Source organism: Rutidosis leptorrhynchoides, chromosome 2 (genome assembly GCF_046630445.1).
Source record: "Rutidosis leptorrhynchoides isolate AG116_Rl617_1_P2 chromosome 2, CSIRO_AGI_Rlap_v1, whole genome shotgun sequence".
Taxonomy (NCBI): Eukaryota; Viridiplantae; Streptophyta; class Magnoliopsida; order Asterales; family Asteraceae; genus Rutidosis; species Rutidosis leptorrhynchoides.
The window spans coordinates 628,247,066-628,260,625 of record NC_092334.1 but is presented as its reverse complement, the minus strand read 5'-3'; positions in this window follow the sequence as shown (position 1 = coordinate 628,260,625).

Genomic DNA, 13,560 nt, shown 5'->3' with positions numbered 1-13,560 from the left:
TCGAATGCAACGTATTTTGAAATGTGTCATGAATGACTCTAAGTAATATCTCTAAAATGAGCAGATGCACAGCGGAAGATTTCTTTCATACCTGAGAATAAACATGCTTTAAAGTGTCAACCAAAAGGTTGGTGAGTTCATTAGTTTATCATAAACAATCATTTCCATTAATTTAATAGACCACAATATTTTCATTTCCATTTTTCATAAATATACGTCCCATGCATAGAGACAAAAATCATTCATATGGTGAACACCTGGTAACCGACATTAACAAGATGCATATATGTGACGACCCGAAAATTTCCGACCAAATTTAAAGTTAACCTTTATATGTTTCCGACACGATAAGCAGAATTTGTAATGTTGAATCTCAAAAAGTTTGGAACTACATTCATGTAATCAATTATCCTTTGACCGTGTTCGACGATTCACGAACAATTATGTGTATATAGATATGTATATATAATATATAATATTAACTGAAAACATTAACAAAGTATTAGATATATGATACTTTACATGAACGTATTTGTTTCGATATATTTATTGACAGAATTAAGAGATAATATCAAATGATTGAATTATCAGATACATTATGATATGATTACGGGCCTATGTTATGAGGTCCACTGTGATTTAAGAAATCTATTCTTTTTGACCACTCATTACTTAACTAGTATGATAAAATAACGATATTTATATTTTATTTTATCAAATATATATAATAATTTAAATTAATATTATATATATTTATACGCGTATTATACGTACATAGTTTTATACTTTTACTATACTTTAACTTTACCTTTACTTTACTTTTACTTTACTTTAACTTTAATAATTCATACTTTAATAATTTACTTTAATAATTCATACTTTAATAATTCACTTTAATAATTCATACTTTAATAATTCACTTTAATAATTCACTTTAATAATTCATACTTTAATAATTCACTTTAATAATTCATACTTTAATAATTCACTTTAATAATTCATACTTTAATAATTCACTTTAATAATTCATACTTTAATAATTCACTTTAATAATTCAAAAATCTATTATAAATAGAATTCAATAGGTTTTATTATTTCATAGAAACTTGAAAATATATTTCTCTAAACTCTCTCAATCGAATTACACATATATATTTTCTTTGTATTATTTCAAGATATTATTAGTATACATAAAATACTACGACGGAGTTATATTCAGACGATTTTAAAATAAGTTTTCAAACGGGATAGAGCTAAGGAAATTATGGGTTATAGCTATGGAGGTTATGGGTATTGATCGAGGGTATTGCTCGAGAGGTCAACCTAACGTTTATCATTTTTGTTTCATCTACGTACTTTCCTGCAATATTGAATCTCAATATTGATACGTGAGCACTCATAACTTAACTTTTATATTTTAATAGTGTATCCCTGACTAGTGCTCGAGTATATAGGATTATGCATGCTTGTACATTCGATATTGTCCTTAGATAGGTTTGTTGAATCCTGAATTAGATACATATGCTACTGAGATAGGGTATATGATATGCATGTCATTGGAAAGCTAGCGAAAAATTAAGAACTTTTCATTTAGATATCGATTGGTTTCGATGAACGGATTAGAAGTTATAGTCAACTGAATTTTAGTATTATTGTTAAAATAATTATTATTACTATCGTCGTTATTATTTTAATAGAAATATCATTGTTATTATAAAATATCATTATTACTATTATGTTAGTATTATCATTTTATCATAATAACATTTTTAGTAAATATAAATATTGTTATTTTTTTATAGAATAATAATAATTATTATTACAAAATAATACAACTTTTACTTATTATTATTATGATCAATATTATTTTATCAAATAAATAGGGGATACAAAGATATTTTTCACCACGCGTAATATAATTACATTAATAATACTTACCACTATAGTTTTACGATATTAAGTGAACTTTATAAATTTTACTACTTAAGATATATAAAAGTATATTTTATCATATATAAACGTTAATATAAATTTTTATTAATAAATGACTTTTATTATTATAAAATCTAATAAATATATAAAATGACTATAGTTAAGTTATATAATAAACACGTATAAATTTTAGAAGTCATTTTGGGTTAAGTTGACTTTTGTTGACTTTTGCATATTAGTCTCGAACATTAGGATTGTGGTACACTATGACTTGACCAAAAATTGTTAGACAAATATTGACCAACATATAAATATATATAATTAATATAGGTTCGTGAATCCGAGGCCAACCTTGCACTTGTTAAATGACGTTATATGTATTTTTACTACGAAATACATTATGGTGAGTTTCATTACTCCCTTTTTATATATATTTTTGGGCTGAGAATACATGCGCTGTTTTATAAATGTTTTACGAAATAGGCACAAGTACTAAAACTAATTCTATGTGCATTTAAACCAGAAATATACCCTTAGCTTGGTAACATTAAACTACTTGTCTATGTACGGTAGGCGCGAATCCTAAAGATAGATCTATTGGGCCTGACAAACCCCATCCTGACTATGGGATGCTTTAGTACTTCGAGGTTATTTTTAAACACACCTGATCTGGTGTACTTCAGAGGGTAAAACATGAACGTTAAGGCTTGTTACCGGGTGCCTACAACTTATAGAATACTTTTATACACTCGCGAGTGTACGGATATTTATAGAAACTGAAATCTTGTGGTCTATTACTATTACGGAAATGATTGATTATGATAAACTAATGAACTCACCAACCTTTTGGTTGACACTTTAAAGCATGTTTATTCTCAGGTATTAAAGAAATCTTTCGCTGTGCATTAGCTCATTTTAAGGATATTACTTGGAGTCATTCATGACATACTTTGAAAGATGTTGCATTCGAGTCGTTGAGTTCATCAAGATTAATATTAAGTCAATTATAGTTGGATGTAATATGAAATGGTATGCATGCCGTCAATTTTTTATGTAAAGAAAGTTTGTCTTTTAAAAACGAATGCAATGTTTGTAAAACGTATCATATAGAGGTTAAATACCTCGCGATGCAATCAACTATTGTGAATCGTTTATAATGTATATGAACGGATCCTTTCAGTTGGTATCAGAGCGGTGGTCTTAGCGAATCAGATCTTGCATTAGTGTGTCTAACTGATAGTTGTTAAGATGCATCAGTGAGTCTGGACTTCGACCGTGTCTGCATGTCAAAAGTTTTGCTTATCATTTTTAGTCTGAAATCATCTACTTACCACCCTTAGGAAATTACCTGCTTATCATTCTTAAGTCTAGACGCGTTTTCCTACATTTATTGCATAATAGTGTATAGACGAATTCTTATCTTAGCATATCTGTTACTGTGAACTTTGACTGACATCTTTCAAAGATTCCTCCGTAATTTATGGGATTTTGGTATTATATATACATATGTAAATTATGTATTGAAGAATACCAAATCTAAATTCTACAATCTATTTCATACAAAAAAAATTCTTTCCCTGATCATACAAGATGGATCCCTCAACCAGTTTGAATTCCTCGGATTTCGACAGCTATGCCGATATGGATTTCCACATGAGCTCCGAAAGCAGCGTGACCGGAATGGATCAACCAATTAGCCATCATCTATTCTGGATGAATTGGGGATGGGTTCGTAATCTACTTAACCATTGGAGACAAGAAGAAGGTGATCCATTTCATCCACCACATTGCCCTCTTGGCAATGAACCTGAAGCACTTACTGGCGAACCTGTCCAAAACACCATTTTCTCTCTCATTTCCAGAGTATCTCGTCATGATTATATACTAGACCAAATTCTAGATCTTATTTATCCGCTCGTCCGAACTGACAATCACCCCGGTGTAATAGAAGAAGTCAACGAGCTTCGCGCTCGGGTAGTGGCTTTGGAGAATATGGTGCAAAGGTTACAAACGCCAACAGCAGCACCAGCAGCATAACCAGTACCACCATCAACAACATCAACAGTACCATTACCACCACCAACAACAACCGCAACGCAAACCTCAACTTCACAATCTGTCCCACGAGCATCGACGTCATACGCCATGTAGATACCAAGGAATACCACAACGATTAAGTATTGATTCATAACTTCATTGGGGAAACATTCTACGGCGATTATGTAATTTCTAAAGTTTAGAAATTATCTATCCTAGCCTTAACCATAAATCAAATGAGTTTAATTTAATATTAACTCATTAAATCTATATTACATCTGAAGAAATATATACATATATATTTCCATAAAGACTGTAATAAAATTCTTTTGTACAAAATATTAATTGTGAATTTTTTTTTAACGGGTAGGTAATACCCGAGAGATATATAAATTCACAATTAATATGTTACATTCTTCGAATCTGATTCAGCAAGTCATCCATTATACTCCCTACTTTCACAACAATATACATTCTTTTATAGAAATCAAAACAACCATACTCATTCAAAATCTAATTACATATTCTGATTTTAAAATCTCAGAATTCGATTCAAGATATAACCGAAATCATCACTCTTAGATTCCTACATCTTTCAAAACTATACTTTGACTTCAAAACTGTCCTAGAATCTCATTTCTATTCATGGAACTCACAAAAATATTTGTATCATTCAAAATCTTAGAACATCATATGTATATTAACAATTACAATATGTGTTCAAACACTTCGAAATTCCTAAAGACATGCGAGATGATTATCCAACCACACATTACCCACTGTCATGCACCTGAAAAGCTCTCGAAACCAAAGTTATAGTTTAACATGTATCCATGTCAGATCCTTTGATATTTATTACCAAATATAATTTTTCAATCTCTTTTCAAAATAGACAGTTTTGTCACAGCTCCAGCAAATCACCTTCATTTGTTTATACGAATAAACCCTTCATCATGGTTACCGGGGAACCTTTCATATCTCGTCACATTAGCAGTAAACTTATCAACAACTTCATTAACCTTCGACTTAAGCCTCTCCGAAAATCCACTATACTTATTCATTAAAACCCCATCATGTACTCACTTACATCATGTAACAATAATTGTCACACCAACTACTGGGAATTAGCAATCAGTATTTTGAATTTCGCGACAATTTTACGTTAAAAGTTATATGTATACATATAACGTCTATCTCCTAGACTTACATACTTCGAATGTGAATTTTCTGAAAAACATCCCAAACTATGAACTAGTTCTCCAAAATTGGAAAAATGCTGATGAAGCAGCAAAAACTGTAAACGACTTTAACAGTCAAAAGTTTGATGATAAAGAATAGTATGGTGGTAAAGAAGAGAAAAAGAGAAGGTTTGAAACTGGAAAATGGATTGAGCAGACCATGAAGGAGGCTGTGGACAAATCACAAAGACTAAACCTGCCTTCAAAGGATCCAAATGTTTCAGTGTCTACTGAAATCGTTAGCAAACAACTTACTTCTTATTCTAAACCTTCACAGACAAATCTTCTTCATCATCCATCTATGTTAAGAATTCTAAGATATTATCGTATCTTTTATTATAAATATCTTCGATATTCCTGAAGATATTTTCACAACTATTCTTATCCGAAATCTTTTATCTCTTCGCAATATCTGCGTTACAACATAAAAAGAAACTGTGTTAGTTTCTAAATTCTGAAGAAGAAAAAAATTCGAATTTAAAATAGGAATGTTTTTAAAGCAGTGTTGGGAACTGAAACATGAGTTAGTATAATATAATGACACTTGATCAACGTGATTATATTAAAGTAAGTCATGCTGAGTTTCTAATGGAACGTGATGATTCATAGAACATATCGTCATCATGTACTATTTACACGACTCTTACATTCTACCCAATTTCCAAACATATTAAGAACATATCATCTTGATAGCTCTATATTTTCATATATTCTGGTAAGTTGCCAAATTAAGATCGTGCCATTACGATTTTCTTCTTGGAACATTAACTATGTTCATCCAAAAATTCATATCTACGAATTCTGGACCATTATCCGCTTGACTTAAGGCTGAGAAGAGAAAATGAAAGCATGAAGCTCCGAAATATAATGGAGAATATAAAGCCCGATAACAACCTCGAAATTACAAACCGTGTATATCAATGTGTATAGCAATATAAAGACACGGGAGAATGAAAAACACAATAACCCCAAGGTAATGGTAGAAGAAAATAACTTCCTCCGGTGGTAGATGAAAAAGAAGAATGACAGATATGAAAGTTAAGAGTATATCAAGAATCAATACTGGATGAAGCATATTAACGAATGCTTTAAAGTATGAATTGGGGAGAAAGACTAGAAGGTGTGAGCTGTGGAAATAAAGAAACGAAGGGGGTGGATTTATAGTAAAATATCAGACAGAGAAATCGAGACAGATTATCGCATTTAATCAAAGAAGGTCATGATTTTCTTAATCGCCGAAGAACCAAATCTTATTGCAAAGATTTTCTTTAAATCCAATGAATTCTGGAAATCAATCATAACTACGTCATCGGTTAAAATAAATATACGTTTACTCATTTCACTCTCTTGCGATAGCTTCACTTATACTCTTCGCGTAATCAAATTGTTTTATCTATATTACTCAATGATGATAAAACTCTATTTATCAACTCATATTCGTCATGAAAACATTTTTATAGTTAGCCATGACGACCTCGATCAAATTTCGGGACGAAATTTCTTTAACGGGTATGTACTGTGACGACCCAAAAATTTCCGACCAAATTTAAACTTAACCTTTATATGTTTCCGACACGATAAGCAGAATTTGTAATGTTGAATCTCAAAAAGTTTGGAACTACATTCATGTAATCAATTATCCTTTGACCGTGTTCGACGATTCACGAACAATTATGTGTATATAGATATGTATATATAATATATAATATTAACTGAAAACATTAACAAAGTATTAGATATATGATACTTTACATGAACGTATTTGTTTCGATATATTTATTGACAGAATTAAGAGATAATATCAAATGATTGAATTATCAGATACATTATGATATGATTACGGGCCTATGTTATGAGGTCCACTGTGATTTAAGAAATCTATTCTTTTTGACCACTCATTACTTAACTAGTATGATAAAATAACGATATTTATATTTTATTTTATCAAATATATATAATGATTTAAATTAATATTATATATATTTATACGCGTATTATACGTACATAGTTTTATACTTTTACTATACTTTAACTTTACCTTTACTTTACTTTTACTTTACTTTAACTTTAATAATTCATACTTTAATAATTCACTTTAATAATTCATACTTTAATAATTCACTTTAATAATTTATACTTTAATAATTCACTTTAATAATTCACTTTAATAATTCATACTTTAATAATTCACTTTAATAATTCATACTTTAATAATTCACTTTAATAATTCATACTTTAATAATTCACTTTAATAATTCATACTTTAATAATTCACTTTAATAATTCAAAAATCTATTATAAATAGAATTCAATAGGTTTTATTATTTCATAGAAACTTGAAAATATATTTCTCTAAACTCTCTCAATCGAATTACACATATATATTTTCTTTGTATTATTTCAAGATATTATTAGTATACATAAAATACTACGACGGAGTTATATTCAGACGATTTTAAAATAAGTTTTCAAACGGGATAGAGCTAAGGAAATTATGGGTTATAGCTATGGAGGTTATGGGTATTGATCGAGGGTATTGCTCGTGAGGTCAACCTAACGTTTATCATTTTCGTTTCATCTACGTACTTTCCTGCAATATTGAATCTCAATATTGATACGTGAGCACTCATAACTTAACTTTTATATTTCAATAGTGTATCCCTGACTAGTGCTCGAGTATATAGGATTATGCATGCTTGTACATTTGATATTGTCCTTAGATAGGTTTGTTGAATCCTGAATTAGATACATATGCTACTGAGATAGGGTATATGATATGCATGTCATTGGAAAGCTAGCGAAAAATTAAGAACTTTTCATTTAGATATCGATTGGTTTCGATGAACGGATTAGAAGTTATAGTCAATTGAATTTTAGTATTATTGTTAAAATGATTATTATTACTATCGTCGTTATTATTTTAATAGAAATATCATTGTTATTATAAAATATCATTATTACTATTATGTTAGTATTATCATTTTATCATAATAACATTTTTAGTAAATATAAATATTGTTATTTTTTTATAGAATAATAATAATTATTATTACAAAATAATACAACTTTTACTTATTATTATTATGATCAATATTATTTTATCAAATAAATAGGGGATACAAAGATATTTTTCACCACGCGTAATATAATTACATTAATAATACTTACCACTATAGTTTTACGATATTAAGTGAACTTTATAAATTTTACTACTTAAGATATATAAAAGTATATTTTATCATATATAAACGTTAATATAAATTTTTATTAATAAATGACTTTTATTATTATAAAATCTAATAAATATATTTAAATATATAAAATGACTATAGTTAAGTTATATAATAAACACGTATAAATTTTAGAAGTCATTTTGGGTTAAGTTGACTTTTGTTGACTTTTGCATATTAGTCTCGAGCATTAGGATTGTGGTACACTATGACTTGACCAAAAATTGTTAGACAAATATTGACCAACATATAAATATATATAATTAATATAGGTTCGTGAATCCGAGGCCAACCTTGCACTTGTTAAATGATGTTATATGTATTTTTACTACGAAATACAGTATGGTGAGTTTCATTACTCCCTTTTTATATATATTTTTGGGCTGAGAATACATGCGCTGTTTTATAAATGTTTTACGAAATAGGCACAAGTACTAAAACTAATTCTATGTGGGTTTAAACCAGAAATATACCCTTAGCTTGGTAACATTAAACTACTTGTCTATGTACGGTAGGCGCGAATCCTAAAGATAGATCTATTGGGCCTGACAAACCCCATCCTGACTATGGGATGCTTTAGTACTTCGAGGTTATTTTTAAACACACCTGATCTGGTGTACTTCAGAGGGTAAAACATGAACGTTAAGGCTTATTACCGGGTGCCTACAACTTATAGAATACTTTTATACACTCGCGATGAAATGTCCCGTTCTTATTGATTAAAAACGTTCCATATTAATTGATTTCGTTGCGAGATTTTGACCTCTATATGAGACGTTTTTCAAAGACTGCATTCATTTTAAAACAAACCATAACCTTTATTTCATCAATAAAGGTTTAAAAAGCTTTACGTAGATTATCAAATAATGATAATCTAAAACATCCTGTTTACACACGACCATTACATAATGGTTTACAATACAAATATGTTACAACAAAATAAGTTTCTTGAATGCAGTTTTTACACAATATCATACAAGCATGGACTCCAAATCTCGTCCTTATTTAAGTATGCGACAGCGGAAGCTCTTAATAATCAACTGAGAATAAACATGCTTAAAACGTCAACAAAAATGTTGGTGAGTTATAGGTTTAACCTATATATATCAAATCATAATAATAGACCACAAGATTTCATATTTCAATACACATCCCATACATAGAGATAAAAATCATTCATATGGTGAACACCTGGTAACCGACATTAACAAGATGCATATATAAGAATATCCCCATCATTCCGGGACACCCTTCGGATATGATATAAATTTCAAAGTACTAAAGCATCCGGTACTTTGGATGGGGTTTGTTAAGCCCAATAGATCTATCTTTAGGATTCGCGTCAATTAGGGTGTCTGTTCCCTAATTCTTAGATTACCAGACTTAAATAAAAGGGGCATATTCGATTTCGATAATTCAACCATAGAATGTAGTTTCACGTACTTGTGTCTATTTTGTAAATCATTTATAAAACCTGCATGTATTCTCATCCCAAAAATATTAGATTTTAAAAGTGGGACTATAACTCACTTTCACAGATTTTTACTTCGTCGGGAAGTAAGACTTGGCCACTGGTTGATTCACGAACCTATAACAATATATACATATATATCAAAGTATGTTCAAAATATATTTACAACACTTTTAATATATTTTGATGTTTTAAGTTTATTAAGTCAGCTGTCCTCGTTAGTAACCTACAATTAGTTGTCCACAGTTAGATGTACAGAAATAAATCGATAAATATTATCTTGAATCAATCCACGACCCAGTGTATACGTATCTCAGTATTGATCACAACTCAAACTATATATATTTTAGAATCAACCTCAACCCTGTATAGCTAACTCCAACATTCACATATAGAGTGTCTATGGTTGTTCCGAAATATATATAGATGTGTCGACATGATAGGTCGAAACATTGTATACGTGTCTATGGTATCTCAAGATTACATAATATACAATACAAGTTTATTAAGTTATGGTTGGAATAGATTTGTTACCAATTTTCACGTAGCTAAAATGAGAAAAATTATCCAATCTTGTTTTACCCATAACTTCTTCATTTTAAATCCGTTTTGAGTGAATCAAATTGCTATGGTTTCATATTGAACCTTATTTTATGAATCTAAATAGAAAAAGTATAGGTTTATAGTCGGGAAAATAAGTTACAAGTCGTTTTTGTAAAGGTAGTCATTTCAGTCGAAAGAACGACGTCTAGATGACCATTTTAGAAAACATACTTCCACTTTGAGTTTAACCATAATTTTTGGATATAGTTTCATGTTCATAATAAAAATCATTTTCTCAGAATAACAACTTTTAAATCAAAGTTTATCATAGTTTTTAATTAACTAACCCAAAACAGCCCGCGGTGTTACTACGACGGTGTAAATCCGGTTTTACGGTGTTTTTCGTGTTTCCAGGTTTTAAATCATTAAGTTAGCATATCATATAGATATAGAACATGTGTTTAGTTGATTTTAAAAGTCAAGTTAGAAGGATTAATTTTTGTTTGCGAACAAGTTTAGAATTAACTAAACTATGTTCTAGTGATTACAAGTTTAAACCTTCGAATAAGATAGCTTTATACGTATGAATCGAATGATGTTATGAACATCATTACTACCTTAATTTCCTTGGATAAACCTACTGGAAAAGAGAAAAATGGATCTAGCTTCAACGGATCCTTGGATGGCTCGAAGTTCTTGAAGCAGAATCATGACACGAAAACAAGTTCAAGTAAGATCATCACTTGAAATAAGATTGTTATAGTTATAGAAATTGAACCAAAGTTTGAATATGATTATTACCTTGTATTAGAATGATAACCTACTGTAAGAAACAAAGATTTCTTGATATTGGATGATCACCTTACAAGATTGGAAGTGAGCTAGCAAACTTGAAAGTATTCTTGATTTTATGTAACTAGAACTTGTAGAATATATGAAGAACACTTAGAACTTGAAGATAGAACTTGAGAGAGATCAATTAGATGAAGAAAATTGAAGAATCAAAGTGTTTGTAGGTGTTTTTGGTCGTTGGTGTATGGATTAGATATAAAGGATATGTAATTTTATTTTCATGTAAATAAGTCATGAATGATTACTCATATTTTTGTAATTTTATGAGATATTTCATGCTAGTTGCCAAATGATGGTTCCCACATGTGTTAGGTGACTCACATGGGCTGCTAAGAGCTGATCATTGGAGTGTATATACCAATAGTACATACATCTAAAAGCTGTGTATTGTACGAGTACGAATACGGGTGCATACGAGTAGAATTGTTGATGAAACTGAACGAGGATGTAATTGTAAGCATTTTTGTTAAGTAGAAGTATTTTGATAAGTGTATTGAAGTCTTTCAAAAGTGTATAAATACATATTAAAACACTACATGTATATACATTTTAACTGAGTCGTTAAGTCATCGTTAGTCGTTACATGTAAGTGTTGTTTTTAAACCTTTAGGTTAACGGTCTTGTTAAATGTTGTTAACCCAATGTTTATAATATCAAATGAGATTTTAAATTATTATATTATCATGATATTATCATGTATGAATATCTATTAATATGATATATATACATTAAATGTCTTTACAACGATAATCGTTACATATATGTCTCGTTTAAAAATCATTAAGTTAGTAGTCTTGTTTTTACATATGTAGTTCATTGTTAATATACTTAATGATATGTTTACTTATCATAGTATCATGTTAACTATATATATATCCATATATATGTCATCATATAGTTTTTACAAGTTTTAACGTTCGTGAATCACCGGTCAACTTGGGTGGTCAATTGTCTATATGAAACATATTTCAATTAATCAAGTCTTAACAAGTTTGATTGCTTAACATGTTGGAAACATTTAATCATGTAAATATCAATCTCAATTAATATATATAAACATGAAAAAGTTCGGGTCACTACAGTACCTACCCGTTAAATAAATTTCGTCCCGAAATTTTAAGCTGTTGAAGGTGTTGACGAATCTTCTGGAAATAGATGCGGGTATTTCTTCTTCATCTGATCTTCACACTCCCAGGTGAACTCGGGTACTCTACGAGCATTTCATCGAACCTTATGTCATAACCCGTCCTTAACCATAAGAACGTGTTAGATAACGTATGATTTCATTGCGAGGTATTGACCTCTATATGCGACATTTTTAAAAAGGAAAACTGCATATATTATACATTACAAACCAAACCATTATTTTTGTTACAAGCTTTAGACAATAAAAAGATGATTATCGTTTAACGATAATCTTCGACTTACAAACTTTACAAATGATAATAACAACACGATTTCTAGCATATTTTACAACACACGTCCTCGGATATGCAGTTTTATTTTTGACACAAATATGAGTACGCATGATCCTGCTTAGATTCAACATAATGCAGCGGAAGCTTTAATTATCACCTGAGAATAAACATGTTTAAAAACGTCAACATAAAGTTGGTGAGATATAGGTTTAGTGCGCAGCAATATATATATATAGACCACAAGATTTCGTATATAAACATTTCAATAAAAATATTCTAAGTGGTTGAGCACTTGGTAACCATACTTAACATTTTATCACATCGCATATTCCCTTTATTATGAAATCTTACTACACCGTACCAAGTGTAGTCACCGAAACGAAGTACTGTGCAACCGTTGAATACTGGTCGTCCAGTCCGGTTGGGGTTGTCAGGCCCGATAGATCTATCAACAGGATTCGCGTTTACAATACCGCTGTAAATAATAGTTACCAAGCTACAGGGAAGTATGCCAGTGGTACAACTCAACGTAGAATATATTTTTCAGTTACTTGTGTCCATAATGTAAAACATAAAATACATGTATTCTCATCCCGAAATATTTAGAGTTTAAAAGTGGGACTATATACTCACTCTTGTCTTGATGATATATATATTTTGACTCGGTCTTCCGGTTGATATCACGAACCTATCCATATATAATATATCAATATGTTTTCATTTTAAAACAAACGTTATATATATATATATACTTGTTATACTTTTAATATTTTGAATATTTCCTTAGTCCGTAGTTAGCATTCCGATGTTCGTAATTCAATTTTTAATGGTTCATTTTT